The 15,828-nt window shown below is 44.6% G+C and overlaps 1 protein-coding gene across 1 annotated transcript in view; it reads left to right on the top strand.

Annotated features, from left to right (window-relative positions):
* SETBP1 (SET binding protein 1) overlaps nt 1-15,828 on the top strand; it is a 503,955-nt gene that overhangs the window by 191,928 nt on the left and 296,199 nt on the right. The gene's annotated exons all lie outside the window — the stretch shown is intronic.

A 15,828-nucleotide genomic window follows, 5' to 3' on the forward strand; every position in this document is an offset into this window, starting at 1 on the left:
TGGGTTAATGCGCCAGACTGCAAAGGCGTCTGAACTGCAAGGTCTGCGGCTCAAGCTCATCAGCCGCTCCTTGGAAACCCTACACAGGGTCGCTACGTTTACGTTCGGAACCGACTCGATGGCACTTTACAACAACAACAATACCAAAAAATTACACACACACACACACACATATATATATATATATATATATCGTATATGAGCTTCATTATCTTTTAATTCCATTCTTCCAAGGATATTGAAAATCCCCTCATATTTTATGCTAATGAGATATTTTTCTAAATGACAAGTTACACTTCAAGGCTGTCATTTCCTTCTTTTGGTTTTCCCCATAGAATTGCCTATTTGAGGACCTTAGGTGAGAGAGAGAAGGAGAAGGTGAAAGAGGAATAGGAGAGATGAAGAGAGTGGTTAAGGAAGCAGATGAAGAAGTGAGGTCGGAATTGATTGGACAGCAACCTTTGTGTGTTGGGGGTCAATGTTTTATAGCAATAATTCTAGAAAAAATGGGTAAGGGGATCGAGCATCCCAGAGCAGGGGGATCAAGGATCAAAGGGGAGTGTTGGCCTTGCTTCAGCTTTGAAGGTGCCTCCTGTCCTGGGCTTACATGGGGTAGCTGCTTCCCAGCCCTCTTCAGTGAATCGTTGCTGAAGTCACAGAGGTAGTGTTTCTCTTCAGGTAAGGTGTCTAGATCCAGGCTCTGGAACCAGCCAGGGTAGCCACATACACTGGTTACTTACTTCTCAAGTGATTCTGTTTTCTGTTTCCAAAGAAATTTGAGGATTATAAGCATCATAGGAGCCTTGGTGACATAGTGGTTAAGCGCTAGGCTGCTAACTGAAAGGTTGACTATTTAATCCCACCTGCGACTCTGTGGGCAAAAGATGTGTCCGTCTGCTTTTGTAAAGATTGCAACCCTGGCATTTTTTTTTGGTGAGGCATAACACATAATTTAGTAACGTGGGTAAAATGAAACCAGTGATCATCGGAAAGGAGCAGAAGCCACCTGTCTTGTGGAATACTCACATCTTTCACAATGGGGATGGACTTGGACTTTTTTTGTTTGCTGGAAGTTTAGAGGAAGAAGGAAACATCTGACGTGAGAATTTTCATTCTTCAACAAAAGGCACAGATTTACAGTAGATTCAGATCTACTGTGTTTTCTGAATTTATCTTTAAACAGGAATTGTCTCGTACATAGTAGACCATATTTTCAAGTCCAGTTTTTGAAAAGACAGAAACTCTAATCAAGCAGATGGCTTCCAAACTGACCTTCTTGAGATTCAGGGGACAGAGGTTAAATGGGAAATCCAAGGAAACGTTTCCAAAGTAGAATGAGATAATATGGTTCAGCAACTTTGAGGCCACCTTCAGTTTACCCATTTGTCCCAAGATAAGTATCATGAAAAAAAAAAAAAGAGTCTCCTGGATGATGTAGATTTCTTGATTCAGATTTCCTGGATGGTGCCAATAATGATAATTACAATAATAGAAGTAATAACTGATGTTTCTGTCTTTGCTGGAGGCGTTTCATTCAGTGCCTGTTAGAGTTGTTAAGGCTTATTGAAGTGGGAAAAGCATGGCCCTTCGAATTGCAGGGCCTGAGCTCAACTGCTGGCGCTGCTCTCTTCTAGCTATGTGGTCCAGGAATCGCAGAGTTTTCTCAGATCCAACGATTAAATGAAAGCCTGCCTCAGCAAACAGCTAGCCTGGTTCATAGAATTTAGTAGGTATTCCGTAAACTTTGGGAGTGTAGTGACTCCACATGGTAAGCACTGGACGACTAACCACAAGGTCCGTGGTTCAAATCCACAGCCACTCCATGGGAGAAAGATGAGGCCTTTTGCTCCTGCCAAGATTTAAAGGCTCAGAAACCCTATACAGACTTGCTATGAGTTGGAACCGACTTTATGGCACTTAACAACAACCATAAACTATAGTTGCATCTTTCTGTAAGTAAATACAATAAAAAATACCATCTCTCCTCTCAAGTGGTTAAGAGAAAGCAGAATTCAAATGTACCGAATCTGTTATGATTTTCACTAGTTCATCATATACTCGATGCTTTGGATTCTCACTAATTTTACCTTTCATCTCCCTACACCTTTAGTTCAGGCAGACTCACAGAGACCCTATAGGACAGAATATAACGGCTCTGTAGGGTTTGGGATGCTGTAAACTTTTCTGGAAGCAGACTGCCAATTCTTTCTTCTGCAGAGGAACTGATGGGTTCAAACGGCTGATCTTTCAATCAGCAGCCCAAATGTTTAGCCCACTGTGCCACCAGAGCTCCTGCTTTTCTTAGTGGGACCAATGAAGGGGTGACAAGGTTGTCCCTGCCTGCTCCCCAGCCCTCCCTCACTTCCCTGCCTCTCCAGGTGCTCCCCTCTCTGGCCTGCACACAAAGGCTTGCTGCCATTGAAAGCCCTGATGGCTTTATACCTGTTGGGCCTGTCCCCATCAGGAGCTCCTTATTGGCCTTTCATTCTTCCTCTCTCAAAAGACCCCAAGGGGGTCTCAGGGCCCAGTGGCTGGGTTCCCGGGTAGCCTCCCAAAGGCAGTCTAGTCCCATAGAAAAGCCTGTGGAGTCCTAGGGTGAGAGAGAGGAGGCCAGTATCAGTCATGAGCTGTTCAAAGCCTGGCGAGAGAAGGGAGGGCCAGAGAGCAAGGAGGACTGAATGGAAGTGGAGGATCCCCCCCTGTTCCTAGTGTTGAAGGGAGAGTTTTTGGACATCTGCCCAGACACATGCTGAGTTAAAGAAGAGGCAGGATAAATTCTTAAAGAATGAATTGGGAGAGGGGAAGGAGCTGGGGGTGGGGAGGAGGAGTGAAAGGGAACCAAGGAATGATTCCAACCCCCAGACAAAGGAGGCCCCTGCGGACCAGCCCAGCCCCAGTGCAGCCCTTCTGTGGTTCAGACAGTGGTTTGTTTAGCACATAATCCAGGAACACCAAGGCTCCCTAATGGCTGCTTTGGGCCCACAAAGGGGCCACGGCAGAGAGTGCACTTTCTCGAATTCTCCTCTTTATATCCAGTGTAGGCTAAGAATGCTCTGGGGAGCTTCTCTTTCTCAAGTCTTTGTCTCCAGAGATCCTCACTGGAGAGCCACCATTCAGGGTACAAACAGAGCACTGCCTTTTTCTTTTCAAAGAGGAGACATTTCTGAGAAGCACTTCTGGGTTCTGTGGTGGGACATCAGGAACATTCTAATTAAGGACCCCTAATGTAGTTTCTGGGAAGTGTGGTGGCTCCATAGGATAAGCACCAGACTGTGAACCACAGGGTCAGCGATGTGAGCTCACCAGCCGCTCTGCAGGAAAAAGATGAGCATCTAAAAGCCTTGGAAACCCTATACAGGGTAGCTATGAGTTGGAAACCAACTCTATGGCACTTAGCAACAACAACAACAGTAATGTATTTTCTGAAACAAGAAAGACAACACGAAACAAAAAACCATGATGGTGTGGCACCTGGATTCTAACTGCATTCTCTCCTCACTGGTCAAGCACTGCCCATGGATGGGTTGACAGAGTTCATAGAGATGCACTTGTGTTTTCCTATTCATTCTCTTGGCTCCAAAATTTCCCAGTAGAAGTTATGTTGATTGCTGTTCCCTTACTGATCAGGTCAGACTTTGGTGAGTGTCATTCACTCATTTCTATGTTCCAACATCTGAAGAGGCTTCAGAAAGTTTGTGGGGCAATTCCATTATCTTTGAATTCCTTTTTTCCACGAATTTTTTGAAGACCCCTTGTATATCTCAACTATCTATCTGGTATCTGTTGAAGGCCCCTTGTAAGCCGGCCCTATGCAAGGACTTGGGAAGATGCAGATATATAGGACCCTGACCTCATCAGTCAGACTGTGGATGGCCGCCATTTTCAGCATAACTTAACAAACCTTTTCTTCCTGGGTGAGTGAATTAAGACCACAAAAATAACTGCAGAGTTGATGGATTCCGTGGCGGGATCATGCTTTATAGTCACCATATAGACTGAGCAGTGCACACAGGGTGCACCATCCTTGTTGATCTGGTCCAGCTGGCTCCTCCCTGGGATCCTGCACTAATCCATAGTTCAATAGGTGGGAAATGAAGAAAAGGAAAAACAGTGAAATGACAGCACTTCCAGTTCAACCAAATCATGTCCTGAACCTTCTCTCAGTGATCCCAAGTGAAGAAGGATGGCCCTCCTGCTAACCAAAGCATGAGAGAAAGACAGCAGTTTTTCAGAACACACACTAGACCTTATACTTCCAGATGCACTTAATACCGCCCTTGTTCAAAATGCATTCACACTTTCTCTTTGTCCTTTCCAAATCCCTGGTTTCAAAGTAAGGAGACATCATCATAGTGGTTTTGAACTAATGTAGCTGACTCTTTCCAACAGGGCCTGAGGGACCTCCTCAGTTTGGAAGTTCCTGTATTGTGCAGTGTGGGGTGGAGCAGGTTACCCCTGGCCATGCCACACAGCAGTGAAAACTATGGGGCTCAACTTGTCAGACGTGGCGATGGTTGGTTCTTGAGCCGTCCGTCACTCAACATTGTAGATAAAAATTCAGATACTACTGAATTGGATGTCTCCTTGAAGATGGTGACTTCAGGAACAGTGAAGGAAATGAGATCTTTATGATTTATTCCAATCTCTTTTGAGTCATTATGTCAACTATGACCAATTACTTTTTTTTTTTTTTTTTTTTCCTCACTCTGTCTAATATGATGTGTTAGCAGAAAAGAGGGGAGGTTTGAGGAAGGAAGATGTCACAGAGAACGAATTTGGGGGGAGGTTGGGGTGGTAAGGGGATGTCTCTGCTGACATGTTGTGCTTGGCATTTTCAAACCCTTTTTTCCCAGTGACTTCTGCTGGATAAATGGAAAGAGTGAAAAGTAGTGGAAGTCTCTTTATCAACTCCTCTAAGACGCTGCATCTCCGTTAATGGTGGAAAGTTGAGGAGTAAAAAGAAATAATTCCCGTCACCAGACCTGTTTGGATCCATCTGGATTTCTTGCGCCATGATCTAAGATGTTCAGATGATATTATAAAAGTGATGTAGCCAGTGCACCCTGTCATTATATGTGGCTGCAAGCTCGGCACCTCTTGGGAATATTACCGATTCACTCTACTGAGTTGGCGGTAAAGATTTTCTTTTTCCTTTTTGGTCACATATAATTGTATTGATCAGTCTGAATCGACTAATAGAAATGAATCTACGCTGAGTTTATTTAAACTTGCAAAGACAACTGAAAAACGAAAACACATTGAGCTTTTATTTTTTTTTTCCTAAATCATTTAGGAGGAATAAGAATTCCCAGGATTAGTGATAGTACAATGTCCATCCTTCTGAAAGAAGAATAACCATGAGCATATGTCTGTCTTCACAATGTATCATTGTAATTCTCAGTTTATCATTGTGTACTTACTCTGTGTTTGTTTATGCTTAGAGTTAATAACAGCAGCAGCAGCAGCAAATGTGACTCTAGGCTGTAGCCTTGGGATTACTTCAGGCAAGTGGTTGCAGATTCTGTAAACCAGAGTGGGAATCACCAGTTGTCCATCAAGGTCTGTCATGTACACATGCACTCAATGCATTGCCTTTGCCAGGTTCTCTGCAGACGAAAGACTCTCCTAAATAGCGGAAACATTAGACAAGTAGCCTTTGGCCTTAGGCAGGTGTAGCTCTAATGATCAGACCAGCGTGCATTTCCACAGAAGAGCAAAGTGATCTCTTGGTTCAGCCGTTGGTGTGGAGCAGTTCCACCTGTCAAATTTGATCAAGTCTCTGAGCCTTCACTTACAGTTAATTGCTCAACTAGTAGACAGAAGACTGAGGGTTCGAACCCCCCAAGATGTGCCGTGGAAGTCAGGCCTGATTATCTGCTTCCAAAAGGTCACAGTTTTGAGAGTACCGTGGACCCTTTCTCTGCACATAGTGTCACCATGAATCCAAATCCACTCAGAGGCATCTAACACTAACAACTCAACAGTTCCTGTCAAGGGTAGTTGACATTGGGTGAGCCCTAAGTACTTTAATGTGAATTAGTATAAATGAATATTTTCCTTATAAAGGACAGAACACACTATGATATAATGTAATCTTTCCATGTGACTTACACAGATGCATAGGGTCTCTCTGCATGTTAATCAGAATTATAAAGAAAAAGAAAATTAGATAGTTAAGTAAGTTTGGGAGATAAAACAATTGGGTTCTTGAATATAGGACTTCTTGGAATCTTGAATACAGTACTGTAATCTGAGTTGTAAAGCCAGAGGAGGCAGTCTAAGATACCTAGTGTTTTCCAAAGTTATTTGACCAGGAACAAGTTATTTTGACCCAAGGACAGAAAGGACCAGCACTCCACAGGACAAATTCACTGCCATTTCAAAGTTAAATTCTTACACACCACAGAGATGTCATGTAGGCTCTATTTTAGTCAACCATAAAATTTAGGAATGGTCTAGTGGATCTCAAAGGCTCTTTCCAAGTTGTAATTTTATATTTCTTTTATTATAAGAATTAGAAAGGCACCTCTTAGGAGGAATTTCAGACCAAGGGACGATGGGCAGGGATGATGTTTGGAGCTTCTCTAACCACAGACAAGGAGTTCCCACCTCCTTTTATGTAAAACAAAGAGTGTTTCTGCTTATTTGTTGCTGATTGCCATCCTGTAGATCCCACCTCATGGTGACTCCATGTGTTTAGAGTAGAATTGACTGTTCCATGGCATTTTCAAGGCTGTGACCTTAGAAAGCAGATCACCAGGCTGTCTCCCAAGGCGCTTCTGAGTATGTTTAAACTGCCAGCCTTTCAGGTTGTTATGTGCCATGGAGTTGTTTCTGACTCATAGCGACCCTGCACAGGGTTTCCAAGGCTGTAAATCTTTACGGGAGTAGAAAGCCTCATCTTTCTCCTGTGGAACAGCTGGTAGTTTTGAACTGCTGACCCTGAGGTTAGCCGCTGAATTCGTAACCTCTGCGACTGTTTTCTGTCTTGTGTTAGTATTAAACTTTTGAGACTTGGGCTGGACGCTGGGTAGGGCAGTCCTGAGAGAGCAGAGTTAGTTACTGGGGGTACTGTTTTGCTTCCTTGGCCAGCACACAGTTTTATTCTCACCCTCTGTAAACAGTGAAAACAGGAAAACCACACACAGTTTTAAAACTGTTGCAGGGAGACTGAAGATTACTGTGTACTCTTGGGGGTGGGGGAGAGAAACCCTATACATTGAGAATTTGAATTGATTCCAAACGTCTGGAATTCACACAACAGTACATTGTTGTTTTCCCCAGTTTGAAGTGTTTCCTTGGTTTCATGACTTCCTAATAGAGGGAGTGGATTATTCTGCAAAGAACTGGGAGGATGGGGAATACATATCATTTGGAGAAACTTAAAATTTTGCCTTCTGCTCAGTGGCTTGTATGGTAGGGCCAGAGATGGAGTTGTCTTTTTGTTTTCTTTTGTTTTCATTCCCAGTCTTCTTTTTAAGAACAAAACAAAACAAAAGAACAAGTATAGTTCATTTTGTGAATTTGATAGAGACTTGGTTTTGAACATGCGGATGTTCAACTGTTCTTATCCTGCCTCAAATGATGATGAGTAGCGTGGAATGGGGAGTGAAGTCAAATTGGTCTGTTTTCATGGATCATTTTCATCTTTCCCCCAAGGATGGCCAGAGCTTTCCTGTTCTGTCCCATGTATACAGTAGTGGCAGTTCAGTGGCAGAATTCTCACCTTTCTTGTGGCCAAAGTCTGTCAGTGTGTGCTAAGGGGCTCACCAGGTTCCAGTGGAGCTTCCAGACTAGGAAAAATCAACCAATGACGAGAAGCCTGTGAATCACCAGGGTCTGATCCTGCCATGGAGTTGCCCTGAGTCAGGGGCCAGCTTGATGGCAGCGGAGGACAACATCCCATGTGCTGTAGAAGTAACTGAGGTTACGGGTCCCTGTTAGTTCAGAAAGCATCAGAGTGTTCCACCCCAGGCCCATCTCCCCATGAAACTCACTCCTACAGCCTTCTCTGGCCTTTCCCTCTTTTAGGGAACCATTGTGTCTCTTCGTTGTCTTGCTCATTTCTGACACTTAATCATGTTCTACTCAGATTATTCTTGATAGTTGAGCACAGAGTTGTGTTTGAAAGTACTGGAATCAGGGAGAACTGAGTTCAGGTTCAGACTTCACCTCTAACTAGCTGTGTGAACTTGGGCAAGTGGTTACCAGGCTCAGAAGCATACTTTATAATGTAAAAATAAATATACCTACCGTATCAAGTGACTGGGAGGATGAGATGAGTAAAATAAAATTGTGGGTTTTTTGGCTTTGTATCTGGCACTATGCAAGTATGCTATGCCATAAACAGAGGCTATTGTTACTCTAGGTGCAGGATTACATACAGCATGAAGATTTTCGGAATGAAAATGAATAACTTTTAGGTTATTATTATATTGATTGTAACAGTTTTTTTGTCTTTTTTTTTTTACAAACTGCTCTGTCTCATTCACTTGCTATGCCTTCTGTCTCAGGGTTTCCATTAATTTTGGGTATGACTAAGTTGTATTTATTTTACCACCTTTACACTCTTGCTGTCAGGGATGTTCTATACATTCCCCTGGTAGAGTCATACTCACAAAAATGGTATCCCTAAATAGATTGACTTAAAGCATACCAAGGATGCTAAGCAAAGGGCTTCCCTTCTCTCTGGAGCACGTGTGGCTTTTTGTGTTCAGTATACAGGACTAGCCGCCCTGTTTGGTGTAGAGACTCCATTTATTGATATAAAGGAAGTGCAGTTGAACATCCAACAGCACGGATTTGAACCGGTAGGGCCCAGTTATACACAGATTTTTTTTTTTTTTTCCCTTGTTGCTTTTGCATCGATCTCAAGTATTGCAAGTGTCTAGGTAAGCTGCCGTAAATGAGACAGGCCATCTGAGATGAGAGAAGTCCAGTAGAGCTAGTGGGCAGGGGGCATGGGATGTGGCGGGATGGATGTAGAGGAATAACTCGAGAGACAAACTGCTCACATGAACTGCACATATGAGTCACAAAGCATTTTAAGCAGATACTTGCAACTATTGAATTTACCCCGTTAGCAATAGGAAAAGATAATTCACGTTTAAATAGACCCATACAGTTGAATCCCATGTGGTTCAAGGATCCACTGTAATTGGAAAGGGCCTAGACTTTCCAAACTCCAGCCGCTTTTATTCTGTGAAACATCAGTGAATTTAACGATTGTTTGGGGAGCTTGTGTAGCATGCAGATTCCCAGGCTGGCTTGGGGCCGCCTCCAGAGATCTGACTCTGTAGATCTAGCGGGGGCCTGGGAATCTCAGAGGATCCTGATACTCTTGGTTCTTGGACTGCTCTCTGAGAACTACTTCATCAGAGAAGCACCCCCACAAGAGGGGCCCCTTCCAGTCCTTTCTTGGGAAAGGCTGAGCTTCCACCGATGCAAACCAGTGGTGCCAGCGAGGACTGCATTTCAGTACTAATCCCCTCTGTCTATCTTCGGGCATTTTCTGGGTGCAGTGTTCCCCTTGGTGCCCCTCTGTAGCTTTATCCACCCCTCTCTGTCCTGTGGGGAACTACAGCCACCCTCCTGGCTTCCGGTTTAGGGACCCGGCAGATGGCACTGTGCTTGGCAGCGCATTCCCTGGGCTGGGCTGGCTCCTGAATGAGAAACACCTGTCTCCATCTCCTATTCCATCTACACAACTGTGTGGGCCAGGCCTCCAAACTGCTTCATTCTGGTTCAGCTCCCCCTGCTGAGAAGTTGCATTTCTGCCTCAGGTATACTGAACCAAAATCTGCATGTTAACAAGATCCCCACAAGAGCCCTGGTCCTGTGAAGATCTCTGAGGATCACCTGGGAGCTTGTTCAAATGTGGATTCTGCCTCAGTATATCTTGGGGTGGGAGGGTGGGGTGGTGGTGGTGTGCCATGGAGTCGGTTCCGACTCACAGCGACCCTGCACAGGGTTTCCGAGGCTGTAAATCTTCACGGGAGCAGAAAGCCTCATCTTTCTCCCCTGGAACAGCTGGTCGTTTCAAACTACTGATCTTTAGATTAGCAGTCAGATTTCTGACCACTGTGCTGCTAGAGAAATGCAAATTCTCAATGGGTGGGATTGAACCAGTATGAAGCAGTTTGAAGCCCTGGTTTAGGCTGGTTATGCCAAAGTCAGGCTGTTCTGTGAGGCAGGCTGTGGCTTTTGAGTTGCGTGGCCTCTGAAGCATGCATGCCCCATGGACTGGGAAACACACCACTGTGTTCTGTGCTAGTTCTCCACCTCTGCTTCTCACACCCTCTCACCTTCTCTGGTGTCACAGCTCTCTGTCCCTGGATCTAGGAGGCTCAGCATAGGATCTCACCTTGTACTCCACTCCTGGCTCTTCCTCCTTGCATGGCCCCACCTGAGGAGGTTCCCATGCATTTTATTTACAGAATTAGCAAGCTGGCCAGGTCCCTGGGTGGGCCACAAGTACTTTGCATTTGCATAGGTGCTGGAGGATCAGCACTGAACTGTAAACCACAAGGTTGGCAGTTCAAACTCACCAGCTGCTCCTTGGAAACCCGATATAGTGTTGATATGAATTGGAACCGACTTGACGACACTTAACAACAGCAACAACACCCAGTCATTTGGTGGGAGTTACACAAATGATGGCTTATTGTTGTTAAGTGCCATCGAGCCGGTTTCTATCCACAGTGACCCTGTATAGGGTTTCCGAGGAGCAGCTGGTGAGCTCGAACCACCGACCTTACAGTTCAAGCAACTTTGCAATCCGACGCATTAATCCACAGTGCCACACAAGGCTAGAAGGAGAATATTATGGTGGCTAGAAGGACAATATTAAGCTGCACTGCACCTTCTCATTCCAGCACTCTGGAGGTGGGGCTCAGTCACCCTCCCCCTAACTGGTGCACACTGATGTTTCAGACCTTTGCTTCTAAAGTGTTTGAGGTTAGGCAGCAGGTGAGCTTGGGATGGAAACATCTCTTTGAAGCCAGGGAAGCCACTGGGGGCCTAGAGGAAGTTGGATTTCCACCAGTGTTCTGAGATGCAGGGTGCAGGGGTGTGCTTTGGTCCTAGGGCTGTTTGAATGGGAAGTGTTTCTGGGAAGCGGATGAAGGCACAGATAAGAATCTGGATGACCAGGCTGTGCAAGTTAAGTGTGAATATCAGAGCTCATTTTTACACCATAGCCCTCCTGGATCATGTGGGCTTGGGAAGTGGATTGGAAATGACAAGAAAATTATTAACCCCCTCCATGAAAATGGAATGAACCACTTCTCAGGCTTGTGCCATCTGATGGGTTATGCATCAGATCACTGTGATCCAACAGCTTTCATTGATTGTTTCCGAGTTCTTCTTAGCCTGGCAGTCCTCTGAAGCCTGCTCAGTAAGTCTCTGCTGGCAGGCAGATGGTAGCTGCACATGCGCTGCATTGGTCTGGAATCAAACCTTGGTCAAGGTAAGAATTCCACCAATGAGTTACCAATGTCCCCAACAGAAAAATCATTATTAGTAGTCATTAGGTCTATTCCAGCTCATGACAGGAACATAGGGCTGGCTTTTGAGAGCCCAGGCAACAATAGCAAAGTAGGAAGACAGTGGGCCACCGTGCTATCTATCATGTAAAGATGGCTTAAATCTGAAGAACAAATGCTACACTACTTGGGCCAGAAATGGTCTCTTTCTTTTGCATGTATGAGTATTTTAGCTACTAGTGGGAGAAAGGACCTTTCAAATTACCAGTAGCCTCTGATTGGGCCTTTGGGGCAGTGAGTGGTCTTTTGTTTAGCATATACCTTGTTTGGGGCATGGAAGGTGAGGTTTCCCAATCAAAGCTTGAAAGGAAACAAATTGCTGTACCTAAGAAGTGGATGTAAATGCTAGTTTAGGTGAGACAAAGCTGAAAGGAAAGGATGCAGAAAGGAGAAAATGCTAATTTTCCATCAGAATTGAAAACAAAAAATAAGCACAGAGGATTGTACTCCAGGAATTTGCAAGTACTTTGAGTCAGACATCAGACTTCTCATGGAGCAAAGTCTTTCCAAGGACTTTCAGTGGGGGCGGAGTGCGATCAGCTGAACTGTGGGGCTAGTTTGTGGAAAAGTCAGATGAAACAAAGTTTTCCGTGAACTTTTTGAAACTACTTGTACAGGAAAATATATAGTGAAATGCTTGTTGATGGGATTGATGATACATAAGGCAATACATGGTCATTTGCTGAATAAGTACAGATTAGATTGAGTGTAGGTTATATGTGATAAATGCCAATTCAGAGGGAGCTATAAGTATAGAACAGGCAGGCTGTATTTAGACAGGTAGGGTGTGGCTAGTCCCAGAGATGATTTGTTACGCCCCAGAAGTTCTAGAAGTTGCAGGGACATAGAGAGGAAGGGGCCATTCAAGGCCCCCCTCTCTCAATGTTATTAGTCAGCAAGGAACATAAAAAAAATAGTAACTAATGGATCAAACTGTGCTGTCCACTCCTCAAGTGCTGGAGTTGTGCTGTGGAACAGATTATGACGTGAATTAAGGCAGATGTAATCCTGGTGTGGCACTGTAGAATAAACCCTGGACTGCAAATTTGATTTGAACTGCTAGGTTGGTGGTTCAAACCCACAAGCAGCTCCTGGGTAACCCTATACAGAGTCACTCTGAATCGGAACTGGCTTCAAGGCACTTAACCACAACATCCTATCTTCAGGAGTAGTGTAGGAAGTAACCAACAGGGAAATAACTAAACAGAGGTACAATGTGATAATCTTTACGAATACAGACCCACAGAGGAAACTGGGAGAGACAGAAGCTAAGTTAAAGAAGGGAGGGCCCAGCACAGTGCCCGGAAAAGTTGACGTGTTAACCCCAAACCAAGTCAGTGGCTGTGGATTCAGCTCTGACTCATGGTGGAGTTTGTTAAAGCATTGTTGTTGTTGTTATGTGCCATTGAGTCAGTACTGACTCATAGCGACCCTATGCACAGCAGAACGAAACACTGCCTGATCCTGGGCCAACCACACTACTGTTGCCACGCTTGAGTCCATCAATGCTGCCACTTGGCCAATCCATCTTTGACCCTCCACCTTACCAAGCATGATATCCTTCTCCAGTGACTGGTCCCTCCTGACAACATGTCCGAAGTATAGGAGATGAAGTTTGGCCATCTTGGCCTCCAAGGAGCACTCTGGCTGCACAACTTCCAAAATGGATCTATTGGTTCTTTAGGCAGCCCATGGCACTTTCAATATTCTTCTCCAACACCATAACTCAAAGGCATCACTTTTTATCTGGTCTTCCTTAAAGAGTAGAAGAGTGTTGAAGCTCTAGAGTGCTCCCTAGGCTGCGACCTTTCCAAAGCAGATCACCAGGTCCTTTCTTCCTGGATGTTTCTAGATGGGCTCTGCCAACCTTTTGGTTTGTAGTTGAGCACCTAACAATTTGCACCAATCAGGGACTCCCCGGAGAGGCCGTTGGAAGGTGGAGAATGGTTTTCTAAGCACTTGAGCTCAGAAAGGGTGGCAGAGTAGGAGCCTCGGCTGGGATAGGATGCCTGTATCTAGTCTGATGGGCCTTCTGTGAACTTGTAAACAACATAGGGTCTCATGGAGCAGCCAAGGGCGCCTTTGGAGAGGATAAAAGATGGAGGAAGGTAATAGAAGTTGCCTTTAGGAGGCGCACTCTTGCCTGTTGGGAGGATGGAACATGGGCCTGAGCACTTGCTGAGCAGGACAGCATTCTCTGTGCCCACTGCCCCAACAGTAGGGGCTCCAGCCACTTTTGGATCTCCCTGAGGCCCATGTGTGAGGTAATTTTACAAATGGCATCTTGCAATGCCAGCCCTAAAGAATCTGGACAAAGGCAACATGATATTGGGAACTTCTTCCCCACCCTGATTTCCTTTTGTTCCCTACTGTGGGCTTTCCCCCACTCACTGCTAGTGTTCTCCCATGGTGTGGAGTCTTCAGTGGGCCTCAAGGGAACCCCACCCCCCACCCCATGAAGGTTGCCAGATTTAGCATATATAGACTATACCCACCTAGACTTGAATTTCAGATTGTTTTTGTGTGTTCTTGAGTCAATTCCTATTCAGAGACACCTTATAGAGTAAAGTAGCCCTGCCCACGGAGTTATCTGGACTGTCTTCTCTATGGGGTAGATTGTCAGATCTTTCCTCCTGTGGTGTCACTAGTTGGTTCAAATTGCAGGACCATTTGGTTACTTACCTGTTAGGAGTCCTGGTGTGGTGTTGTGGGCTAATGCTTCAGACTGCAAAGTCATTTGAACTGCAAGGTTGCTGGTTCAAGCTCACCAGCTGCTCCTTGGAAACCCTGTACAGGGTCGCTATGGGTCAAGATCAACTTGACGGCACTTAACAACAACAACAACAACTTATCTGTTGCTCCACTAGGGCGTCTTTGGATTTCAGATACACAACAAAGACATTTTCAGTGTGTGCCTCATCTAATACTAGAAATATACTAAAAATGATTTGTTGTGTTTCTGAATTGGCTCCTACATCAGCTTGGTTGTCCTCTGTGACAACATTGTTCTCCACATCTTGGAATGAATTAGTTAACCAGGCCAGCCTTCCTGGAGGTATTTGCATTGAAAAAACAGAAGGCCTGAGGGCAAAGACTCCAGGACCAGCAATCTTTCAGAAAGAAACTTCCAGCCCCACAAGAGATATGTGGGAAGTAAGGAAATGCAGTCTGGATTTCCATGAGGGCCGCTCATGGCCTACTCTGGCAAGTGAAGCACATGTGGCCTTCCAATCCCGCATAGCTTCACAGGAGGCCTCAGCAAGCCACACCTTTCCATTAGAAAAATACTCTGCACTTTTTAGAGCATGCTAATAGACTTTATTTCACTTCATCCTCGCAGGCTGTTTGTTTTTTGTTTTTTTTATGGTAAAAGATATTTATGAATCTTCCATGTTTCCAATTTGGATTCTGCATCCCCAAAAGAGAAACACTGACCTACCCATCAGTTTTGCATAAACACACTGCACTCAGATTCTTGTCCATTCTTTCCCTGCCCACTTCACTCTTTTAGAATGCCATAGTTTCTCCTAAGTTCAGTCCTATCCAGCATAAGTTCACCTTCTGGAGTCTCAGAAAGACTGCTGGATTGTTAAAACCATAGGAAGGAAGAGCTAGCAGAACCCTGATGCTTCTCTGGGTCACGTGAGTGCCAGAGTCCCAGTTCAGCTCTACTTTGCTTGTTCCTTAAGATTCTTCCTCCTTCGTTTCCCTGGTCTAGTTTTGGTGACTGCTATTTCTTGGTCATAGTTTTTGTTGTTTCATTAATATTCATCTGAAAAAGTCTAGGCTAAGACAGCTATTTAATTGCCTACTTGGTAAAGGAGGAAAAGAAGGCCCAGAAGTCAGGAGACACACAGTAAGGATAAGGGTGTTATGTGACCATCCCTATAGTTTTCGGGTTTTCTAGTTCCTGCCCCAATTTGGTTTTTGCTGTACCTTTGAGTTGTTCTTTTCTATTGGTGACCACACGAAGTCTATAAGGGCCAAGGGGTTATTTTTGTTATATTCCTATGAGAGAGCTTCAAAAAAGTTCATTGGGACATTCCACTTCTTTCACAAACTTTTTGAAACCCTTGTATATGAGTCACTACCATTTTTAGGCTGTGTTATTCATATCCCTGCTAGTCTGCAACTGTGTGGGATTCTATTTTCACATCATTTCCATTTCTTCTTGAAGAATCTTCCAGGTCATTTGTTGTTGTTGTTGTTTTTTGTTGTTGGTAGTTTCCAGCCCCTACAAAGGACTGCCCTAGGGTATAATAGAATCAACTCAACAAGCTAAAAA

Source organism: Chrysochloris asiatica, unplaced genomic scaffold (assembly GCF_000296735.1).
Source record: "Chrysochloris asiatica unplaced genomic scaffold, ChrAsi1.0 scaffold00015, whole genome shotgun sequence".
Lineage (NCBI taxonomy): Eukaryota > Metazoa > Chordata > Mammalia > Afrosoricida > Chrysochloridae > Chrysochloris > Chrysochloris asiatica.